Genomic DNA, 11641 nt, shown 5'->3' with positions numbered 1-11641 from the left:
TGTTTGTGCGTGCATGTGCGTGCGAGAGAGAGATGCAGTAAGCAAGGATTACCCTTGAAGTTGTTTGGATGTCTTTTTAGACCAGTGTAATCTCCTAATCTGATGTATGTATGTATGTGTGCAGCATTGCGGGGCAGTCTGTCAATGCCACACACCGCACGGCATTATGGGAACCCTTTAAATAAAGCTAACGGGGCAACGAGATTAGGATAAACCCGGCGCGTGCACACACACACACACACACACACACACACACACACACACACACACACACACACACACACACACACACACACACACACACACACACACACACACACACACACACACAGTGTTGGCTTTAGTGGTCCACGTGGTCTCAATACAGTTTGTTTTACTACCTCACTGCCTGTCAGGGTTACCCAATTTACCCCACACAGCACGGGGATGCCACACCACGCTCCCCATGGCTGTACTTAATTAATACTAACGACATGGGCGTTAGGTTAGGTATAGCGTTAAGCAGGATATCTAAGCTCTCTACAATATAAACCGAACAAAGTGGCTATACAAGCGAGTGCATGTTCAGGCGTTGACACTAAGGCTTGCCCATCTGCCCCTGGCCCCAGGTGAAAAACTTTAGGGCCGGTGGAGTTTGCTTTCAGGTTGCCCGACTGGGCGGCAAGTGATCGTTTGAGGGGAGACAACCGTCTATATAAACACAACACCAGATGTCTGTCTAAACACCTGAACGTGGCCAGAGCGCTCTGTCTTCTATAAACACAACACCAGTTATCTGTCTAAAAACCTGAACGTGACCAGAGCGCTCTACTCTGTCTTCTGGTCTGTGGAAATGTAAAATAAGAACAATGTTTACCTGTGTGAACCCATAGTCATATTTAATGATAATAATAATATTTAAATTTAGGTATTTGGCATACAAATTGAGGTATGACATTTTTTATCGCACAGCCCCAGAAAGTAAAAAAATATATATTGTTAAATTGAACAATAATTCAAATTTTACCTATCATTATATAAAGGACATTATTTATTTTTTATCCAACGATTTTGTAACCCATTGTTCACCCCTGTGTCAATTATCTAATGTGATCCTGGGCTCTACACACCCTCCGCCAACCTGGGGAGAGCAACGGACATGAACTCATGCTTCCTTCTTGCCTGCGTGTCCAAGTCGCTCCTTTACACCTGACAGGGGGGAGTTTCCCTGGTTGGACGTAAGCGGGTGGAAGGAACACATTATTCCGACCAGTTCCTTTCCCCTCCATCAGGCGCCCCGGCTGGCCAGGGGGAGGCAGTTTAGAAACCACGATTACTGCATGTTTTTTGTGAGGGTACATACAACCCTAGGGGACACGGGGAGAACATGCAAACTCCACACATATAATAAAGGACAATTTACTTTTCGGGCAAGTGGGCATGACCTTTGGGCAAGTGGAACATGACCTGTACTTGCCCGACGAGCAAGTGCCTCTGAGACCTTATAGTGTCAACCCCTGAATCATGTTACTTCAACGCAGTCTTCTTTCAGGCTAGAGCAGCCATTTTCTGTTCCTCTGTGGGCTTCATTAAACATTCAGGCAATGAAAGACAGACAGACAGACAGAAAGACAGACAGACAGACAGACAGAGTGCAAGACAAGAGAAGTGGGAGACAGACAGACAGACAGAGGCATTACGAGACAGGGTGAAAGGATAGACAGACTACCACCCCCTTGGTGCGCTCATATTCCTGGGCTGCTTTGTATTCTGGACCCTGCTGTCTGTTCTCTCTCTCTCTCTCTCCACAGCCCCCCCCCCCCTCTCTCTCCCTTCATCCATCTCTCTCTCTCTCTCTCTCTCTCTCTGTCTCTCTTTCCTGTCCCCATCTCTCCATTTTATCTCAACGGTGCTCTTGCCCATGGCTTGGCAGAAAATGGCTGCCCTCTGTGGGTGCGTCGCGCGCACACACACACACACACACACACACACACACACACACACACACACACACACACACACACTGCTTGTATCAGCAACCTTATGAAGACTCCATTATCAGGAATTATATGTGTGTGCGTGTGTGTGCGTGTGTGTGTGTGCGTGCGTGTTGTATGTGTGTTCATGCCGACACACCGACCGTCCCTGTTCCAACTGCCTGTTGCCTGGTTACAACGTGGGCTGTATGGCCAATAGAGCTGCCAATTTGTCTGTGGGCCAATCAACATGGTATTCAACACCCTCTCTCTCTCTCACACACACACACACACACACACACACACACACACACACACACACACACACACACACACACACACAGAGGCAGTATTGTGTCACTGTTGAGTGGTGCAGCAACAGCTTTGTAGCAGCATGTTGCTATCTGCTGGCACTCGTTTACAAGGAGACAGACAGATACTGAAGATGAACAGTGATTATTAACCATGGCACCCCTATTTCTTACAACAAAACAAATGTTTTGCCGAAATAGCCAATCGACAAGTGCACACCATGTCACGTTGTGATGTGCTGTGAGCTTGTAGATCGGTTTTGCTACACAGTGGGTTACACATTAATTCACATGTAATAATCGATTACTATTAATAATAATAAGTCAATTGTACAAGTTGTTTGTATTTATTTTAGTATTTCAGAGGGCTACGTTTATTGGACGTGAAGTGAAGTGCTGAGAAAATAGCCATCTCCTCTTCTGATTGGCTGACCAGACAATGAGTACTCTCTCTCTCTCTCTCTCTCTCTCTGAGAATGACAGCTCAATCTATCTCTGAGAATGACAGCTCAATCTATCTCTGAGAATGACAGCTCAATCTAAATCAAATAGGCAATGGAACATAAACCGCTCTTCTTCTACCGATGGCAAATTGCGTAACATACTCTGCACTTCTCTCTCACACACCCTCCCTCCAATGCATCCATCGTCTATCCTCCAGTCCTCACCCCTCCTCATCTCATTCACCTCCGTTCATCTATCCTCTCTTCCTCATCCTCTGCCTCTATCCTTCAGCAGGTCAACATCTCCTCATTCTATAAGAACATCTCTTGTCGCTCCTCGATTGGAACCACATCCTCTTCATATTAGTCATATTGCATCGCCGTTGAGATATTTGGCAAACTATCCAGATATGACATTTTGTCCAGATATTGTGCAGCACCAGCATGTGCGGGCCGGGCACATGCATCGCCCTCCAAAAGCACATTAGCACAGTAAAGCCCGTTCTCAATCTCAATGCCGTCCTATTTCACAATCTCTCCGTCTCTCTATCTACACTATATCCAAGCCCTCTCCTCTTCTTCTGACACCAATATGCGGTGACCTATTTTTTTTTACATCAGATACCAACATGCTATGATGACCCATTTCACACACACATGCACACACGTGCGTGCGCACACACACACACACACACACAATGGGGGCAGTGTCTATGAGGGTCACTCCGCCCTGAGGTCAAGACTAATGTCATGTGACTGATGCCCAGTCAGCCAGACACAAAAAAAGAACAACAGAAATCTGTTGCGTCTCGTATATTAAATAATGTTGCGTTTATACGGAAGGACCTATTGTCCTCTAATTAGACTATTATACACCAGGTGTGTGAAAGCGTCATTCTGCATGGCTCTTCCTATAACGGCCAATGGTGGAAGACTAAGCACAAGTAACTAAGTTTACATTTACTTTAAGTACAATATTTAAGTATTTGTACTTTACTTGAGAATTTTCCAATACAAAACACACATTAACCACTTCAGCCCTATATATACACATTTCAGCCATTTGAAAATAGCTGATCTACAAGCTCAGCCCTTTGTAGCATGTACTGTATATTTTCAGAATATCTTTTAAAAGATTCTTTCTCATACATTTGAAAACTTCTGCACAACGAGTACTTTTGTTTTTAAACTTTCGGTACTTCAAGTATATTTTGATGCCAATACATTTGTTCTTTTACTTAAGTATTTTTTTGGAATTCCGGGGTTATACTTGTAGCAGCTAGTATTTCTACATTGCAGTATTGATACGTTTACTATAAGTAAAACATCAGAGTACTTGTTCCACCTCTGCTGACGGTTAAGAAGCAGCAGGCAGCGACAGGCTGACCACAGACGCTCAGGAAGGAATGCAACAGACGGTGAAACGGGTGACGATGATGATAATCCAGACAGGACAATGGACATTGTTTGATCCAATTCAATCCTCTCAGACATAATGGAGACAGAGGAGAGGAGAGGAGAGGAGAGGAGAGGAGAGGAGAGGAGAGGAGAGGAGAGGAGAGGAGAGGAGAGGAGAGGAGAGGAGAGGAGAGGAGAGGAGAGGAGAGGAGACATACCTCCTCCCCTTTTCAATGTGCAATGACACAGCATTTCACTTCCCAAGATGGCTGCCAAGTGCCAACACACAAAAACATGATGTGTCACACAGACACATGTTTGTCTATTTGTCTACATCATTAGTCACATAAACCCAGGGACCTTTTCCATCTACATTAGTAAATCTATATATCTCTCGCTCTCTCTCTCTCTCTGTAGTTTTCCACTGCTGTGATTTGATTGGCTGGGAGCCCAGATGCAGTCAGCCAAACCAGCCATTCTATTCAGCCAGCTTGTCCCGCCCCCCACAGTGAGTCCAGTTCCTGTCCACTAATAGCTCTCCAATAAGGGGGGGGGGGGGGCTCAAAGAATAGGATTACTGGCAGAATCGTAGAAGATTTTTAACTTTTTAGAATATTTGGTCACTACAACGGTGATTGTTGCACCTGCTGCCCTGCAATACTTCACCATAGGTGCTATGATGGAGGAGAAAAATGGTAAGGTGTGTTGTTTTCACCCCATGAATCAATGGCGGATTCGGACACAAACTGACAGCGTGTTGCACCGGTGTCACACTGTGAGCTTGTATATCAGCTATTTTAGCCATTCAATTTATTTTACAATAGGCTATTCAGGGGTCCTTGACATGGAAAAGTTTACCTTTATGGTTACGGCCTTCCGAACTAACAACACTCAAGCAGGCCATCTAAACAAAAGTCGCTCAACAGCAGAGCACCACACCCAATTTCGCTCAAACATTTCGCCAACAGCTGATCAAACTTTAATAGACATATATGCATACGTGCTCGCATGCACGCACGCACGCACACACACACACACACACACACACACACACACACACACACACACACACACACACACACAGCCCTGGGAGCTTGTCGACACGGTCGGACAGTCATCCTCATGTCAGTCAGATCTGACAATGACATGCAGGTTCAGTCCAACCAAACATGGCGACCACTTCCACTAGTCCACTGGTTCTCAAACTTGTTTATGTCAAGGACCCATTTGGGTTCCTATAACTATCATTTACCGGTAGGACCGGTTCAGTGGTTCCCCCTTTGGGAACCACTGAACTACTCCATACTATAGGTATGATACGATATATCGTATATCGATATTATATCCCGGCGATTTTTTTTTAGAGGGGCTAGTGTGTGATATGAAATGTGAGCTGTAATCATATTCCATCATATCCACATGCTTTTGGAGAGAAAAGAGACAGACTCCATGCAGTCACTTTCAGTAGTAGAGGTATGTGTCTGTGACACAGGTGATGGTCGTTATTGATGCTCATTATTACATCAAGGAAGGCAATTATGTTTCTGCACTGTCAAATAGGTCTACATCTATCCTAAGATGCCATCAAAGAAAAGAAGAAACGTTAACTCGAGCTAGGTTTAAACATGAAAGCATGTTTACAGTTGAAAATAAAATAAAAATAAAAAATAAAAATTGTGAAAAAAGCTTGGGGGAAGATACATCATTAAAAAAAAAATCGGTCATTTGTCTGGAAAACAATTGTGTTGAAAATATCGTGAAAAATCTTATCGTGAACCTCATATCGTGATACGTATCGTATCGTGAGTTGAGTGTATCGTTACAGGCCTACTCCATACCCATTCAGGGATAGAGTTTATCTCCCTATACGTCTCTCTCTCTCTCCCCCACTCGCTCCCGGCTCCCCTCTCTCCTCCCTCAGTGTGTGAAGAGCTTGGGCTGTGACGCTGTGTGGTGTGTAGCCCTCTCTGCCACTTCTATTGGCTCGTGCGGCACACCCACCCATTATGCGATGCTCAGCCAATAACGGCGCAGCATGTCACAGCTTCCGGCCAATCACAGCGCAGAATGGCACACCTTCCAGTATAGTGGCTGCACGATTCTTGCTCAAATGTGAATCTCAATTTTCCTCCACAATAATTGAGGTCACGATTGTCACACACAATTCTCCATGAAAAGATTTATAAAATAAAAAAACACACAATAGTAACTACAATGAATTGGACAGCCAACTAGTGCTCCACCATTCTTCACAAAGTTGGAGCACTTCAGGTGTCTGAATCTAGATCTCGATGTTTTTTCGATTAATTGCGCAGCACTACCTCCCAGCCAATCACAGTGCGTAATTTATCCTCATATTTTGAGGACACAATTACAAAAAATGTTAATATAAGATTCTCCCTGGCCAGCCGTGGCACCTGATGGAGGGGAAAGGAACTGGTTGAATAAACCGTGGAAACTCCCCCCACCCCCCTGTCAGGTGAAAAATAGCGGCTTGGACTCCTCATGCATGGAAGGAAGCATGAGGTTAGTCCGTTGCTCTCCCCAGGTTGGCAGCCTGAGTGTCGCGCCCAGGATTACACCAGACAATTGACACTGGGTGAAGAAATGAGTTGCAAAATGGTGGGACCAAAAAAAAGCACCCTTCCAATTACTCAATGCCGTAAGTACTGCTTGCAAAGCAGACAGTACTTTTATTTATTTTCATACAATAAGAGGAAGCAGGATAGTGTCCATTTACTGCCCATGATCAAGTTCAAGTTCAACGCATCCCAAATGTTCTAATCTAGGCCATTTTGTCCTTCTTGCTGTTCATCTGGAAGTTTCCCTTAAGGGGGCCGTTATGAACAGGATGTCTGTGGAGTCATCGTGGAGTTCCTCCTGTCTTACTGTACACACACACACATCCTGATTGCTGCCATATCACTCAATTACAAAACAGAACTCTCAACTGGATCTGACAGGACAAGCATCATATTAAGCGAACAAGAAAGCCAGATCAACCGATCAACCAGAACTACATAATTTCCCTTGGATGTTCAATAAAGATTCTGTATCTTGAGACAAAATAAAAGCCAGCTCAGCCCCTGGCTTCCATTTGACTAATAATACACTGTTATCACCCATGCAGTGTCCTTAAAAGATAGTATTTCTCATAGTCATGTGACTCTTGAGTACAGGAGGAAAGGCCTGCTTCTAATAGCTAGGATGCAAGTTAAATGCCCAGAGGACAAGCTCCAGGTATGTTCCAAATGTGTATGCAAGTACACATTTGAACAGGTAAGGTAACATGGAGTGTGTTTGGGTTCACGGTCGATCACCACGCCAAGTGGACACTAGATATCGGCGTGAGTTTCCGTAGCGGTATAAAGAGTTCATTGTATCTAAGAACAAGCTCCCTGGCAGTCGGACTGGCTGCTGAAGAGTCGTCCACCACACATTTCTGACAAGTTGTTTTAGCTTGACGATCACATCTTCTTGACGCACGCATCATACAGTTCCTGCCTAATTGGGGCATTTTCTAAAAGAAATCCAAACATAGTGGAGCTACAGGCTCACAATACGCTGTTGCGATGCAGCTTGTGAGCTTGTAGATCAAAATGCACCAATTCCAAAAGAAAATATTATTATCGTTTAATAAAGTATTAAATTCCAAGATGATCCCCTGATCACTATAATGACCATATAAAGTGTTTGTCCTATTTGAACCTCGCTTCAACCCCCCGTGTAGCAGCAGCAGTCCCAGGGCTAAGACGGAGACGGAGTTAAGAGGGATAGGAAGCTGTAATTGGATAACAGGCTACACAACGCGCTGAGCACGATCGCCCTCCCCTGTGCACACACACACACACACACACACACACACACACACACACACACACACACACACACACACACACACACACACACACACCACACACACACACACACACACACACACACACACACACACACACACCATTTCTACATCTTTTAGCCAGCACTCTCATCCATCACACATACAGTAAACACACCAGTAGAATAATGTCAACATTTGAATACCACCAACATCAACGTTGAGCTAATGCCATATACATACAGTCATTGGTTGCTGCATGTGCTAAAAGCATTTGTCTAGTTAGTAGCTATAGGACATAGCATGCTAGCAGTAACAAGCCACTGTGAAGTCAGTGTGACACGATCATCACCATGCTAACATAACATTTAGCTTCCCTGTCTGCGTTCAACGCAAGTACGTTGGTGTCTTATTAATAGCGTTTCTGTCTCTTGGGTTCACTGCCAAGCCGTCTCAGGTGCATACGGAGGGAGCTGACTGTAGGATACAGCTTCCATCATCCCTGTGGCTGCTGTGACCTTCCCTCGCAGCGGACCAATGACCTTCAAGCTGTGGAACGAGAGCAGCCAGCATCCACCATGATGCCTGCCTGCCTGCCTGCCTCCAACCACACCTACACCGCAAGATCCCGAGTCTTCGTTTTCTACGCTCTCTCGGAGTCATGAACGCGCCGAGGCCCGAGGGAATTCAATCAGTGTGTGTGTGTGTGTGTGTGTCGCAGGAGAAGCACAACGAAACCACTGTGAATTAAGAGGCTTTGTCGCTTGATCATATACATGAGAATTTATATATAATAATAATATTTTTTCACCTTAATGTTATTGCCATTAAATACTGTCCTGTATTTTAGAATCAAATCTCATTTTCACTAATCTTTTACAACCCTGTTGTACTTCTGGTCAGCTGAGACAAAAAAACTGAACTTCTCATAATGTTTAACTGTGAACAACCAGACAGACGTACATCTTAAGTGTTCTAATAATACAAGGCAACAGGTATATGAGATAGAGAGAGAGACTGCGGCAGTCATGCGACATGCATTGACTGGACAATATGTCCTCCCGTCTGTGTCCTTCGGTTCAACCGTCCGCATCAACACCAGACAATCATTTAATCTTTAGTTAAGAGATAAAGCCTTCCAACTCATCACCTCATTCAAATCCTATTAATACACTACTGGATGAATTCTGAATAGCTCAAGCTGTCAATTCATCTTTCTCTCACAGCAATAAGAACCAGCCTACATCTTGAAGCTTATATATTTAGCCTCTCTCTAAGTCATTACACTCCATAATCAGTTTCCGCCGCCACACCGTGTGTCGTGATGTATAAACGAGGCATTACAGAAAAGCAATGACGTCACAATGGAGACCTTCCATGATGACGAGGAAGGCGAGCACGTATTACCTTCAGCTCTGGTCCATATAGGCTCTAATGCCTTCAACGGAAGAAAAGGTTTTAGGGCTATATGGACCAGAGCAGTATTATACCTTCACAGATGATGAGCGTCTAGATTCTAGATAGCCTATACATCGGCTCATAAATAAATAAAGAAAATGTAGGCTATAATAATGCTATATAGTGCATTAGTCTATACAAAAATATATGTACAACATATTTAACATGCATGATGCATCCCACATTTCCCATTCATGATCTCAGCAGTGCCTGTATAGAATATTATATATGACTCAAATTCAAAGCTGTGAGCTCAACCAAACCACCGCAGCGCTTATGACAACGAATATAAGACCACAATGGCAGCAAATATCAAATATTCGGTGCAAATTCCCCCCCCCCCCCCAAAAAAAAACGGGCGTTATGTAATATTAATCCACTTCCGTACAAAGTAGCCTACTGTCTGTCTGTCTGCAGCATCGTGTCACGTTACATACATGATAGATCCTCCTCCTCCTCAACAACCCGGTCCCGGACATTTAAAGCTGCGAATGACAGCTACCCAACAACGTTACTACGAAGGGCTTTCATATTTATTTGACTTCATAAAGTGTTCTTTTTTTCGTGTGCGTGCGTGTGTGTGGCTATAGATGACGCAACACACTCGCACCGTGTTACACAACCGTGTGGGCGCATCAACCTTATCCCTTTCATCCTGAACCTGTCCTCTAGGATTCTGAACATGACTTTCAACAGTATTTATTACTCTCTCTTGTTTTTCTTTACGGCCAAAAGCTGTAATAAATAAACGACTGCAATAATGAATTATAAATGATGGAAAACGTGGGCAGCCATGAATGATATCGATACAGCTGCATTGACGTTACACCCACTTTCTGTTTCCTTTAATACTTTCTTTCTCGGCGTGGAAACAAAGGTGGTGGTGGTTCGTCGTGGTTGTGACCGACTAGAACAAAAATAAACTAAATTGTGTTTGAATGGTGTGTTTTATTCGGGGGAAGGGAAGGAAGTGTGCGCTTATATAGTTTTAAGTTGAGTTATAATCTTCTTACCTTGGCTTGGAGGATGCTGCTGGCTTGTGGACGAGCCTCGCTACCGCCCGCCCCTTTTATACAGGACACGTGACACGACGCCGCGCGAGCGGCGACGTCATGTCTTCCGCCTCTGCCGAGGCCGGGGATCCATTCTGCACGAGGGCCGTGGCACGAACCAACCGGTGGTTGTCATGGTAACCACAGGGGAGGGAGAGAGAGAGAGAGAGAGAGAGAGAGAGAGAGAAAGAGAGAGAGAGAGAGAGAGAGAGAGAGAGAGAGAGAGAGAGAGAGAGAGAGAGAGAGAGAGAGAGAGAGATGAGGAAGGAGAGAGAGAGAGGAGGGAGAGGGAGGGGGGAGAGAGAGAGAGGGAGTAGGAGGAGGGAGAGAGAGAGAGGAGAAGGAGGGAGAGAGAGAGACAGACAGACAGAGAGAGAGGGGGAGGCAGTGATGCAGCAGGCATGTGTGTGTGTGTGTGTGTGTGTGTGTGTGTGTGTGTGTGTGTGTGTGTGTGTGTGTGTGTGTGTGTGTGTGTGTGTGTGTGTGTGTGTGTGTGTGTGTGTGTGCGCGCGCGTGTGTGCGTGCGTGCGTGTCAGACAACAGGTTTTCCACGATCTATATGAGGAAGGTCAGAGCATTATAGTTTATACTGTAGGCCATTCATGTTTTTTAACAGTGATGGAGATCATGCATGTATAGCCTAGTATATAGCCTACCACTGACTGCTCACCACAGAGCAGCACACACACACCTATTCACTGCTTTTAAAATATTAAACTCTATTGTCTCTTTCTTGGTCCAGGACTATATATAGGCTATAGAAGCAATATATAGTGTATTGCTGGGGCCGCCAGTATTCAGTGTCGTGTAAAGGAATGTGCACTTGTGTGTGCGTGTGTGTGTGCGTGTGCGTGTGCGTGTGCGTGTGTGTGTGTGTGTGTGTGTGCATTGCAGTCTTATATAAGACGTATGCAGTAGGCATGTCACGTTCTATCCAGACTGCAGTGAGAGCTGCAGGACTGTATAGATTGGTGGGATGTATTGATGTGGTGTGTGTGTGTGTGTGTGTGTGTGTGTGTGTGTGTGTGTGTGTGTGTGTGTGTGTGTGTGTGTGTGTGTGTGTGTGTGTGTGTGTATATATAATATATACTGCAGTATATGGCATGCATGATGTGACTGTGACTCAACCTTTTTAATAGATTGAGTGCATGGGGCTCCACTTTGATATTAGGCACAGACCTCCATTTGA

The 11641-nt window shown here is 44.8% G+C and overlaps 1 protein-coding gene across 1 annotated transcript in view; it reads right to left on the bottom strand.

The window, feature by feature from the left end:
- The window catches only part of gapdhs (glyceraldehyde-3-phosphate dehydrogenase, spermatogenic), a 30219-nt gene extending 19759 nt beyond the window's left edge, over positions 1-10460 (bottom strand). The window contains exon 1 of the mRNA XM_083760966.1: positions 10414-10460. The gene's annotated coding sequence lies outside the window, so the exon portion shown is untranslated. The remainder of the gene's footprint in view (positions 1-10413) is intronic.
- Positions 10461-11641: the final 1181 nt, after the last annotated feature.

The sequence above is a fragment of the Protomyctophum parallelum genome (assembly GCF_964188405.1).
Source record: "Protomyctophum parallelum genome assembly, chromosome: 3".
In the NCBI taxonomy this organism is placed as follows: domain Eukaryota; kingdom Metazoa; phylum Chordata; class Actinopteri; order Myctophiformes; family Myctophidae; genus Protomyctophum; species Protomyctophum parallelum.
This window is presented reverse-complemented; position numbering and strand designations above follow the sequence as displayed.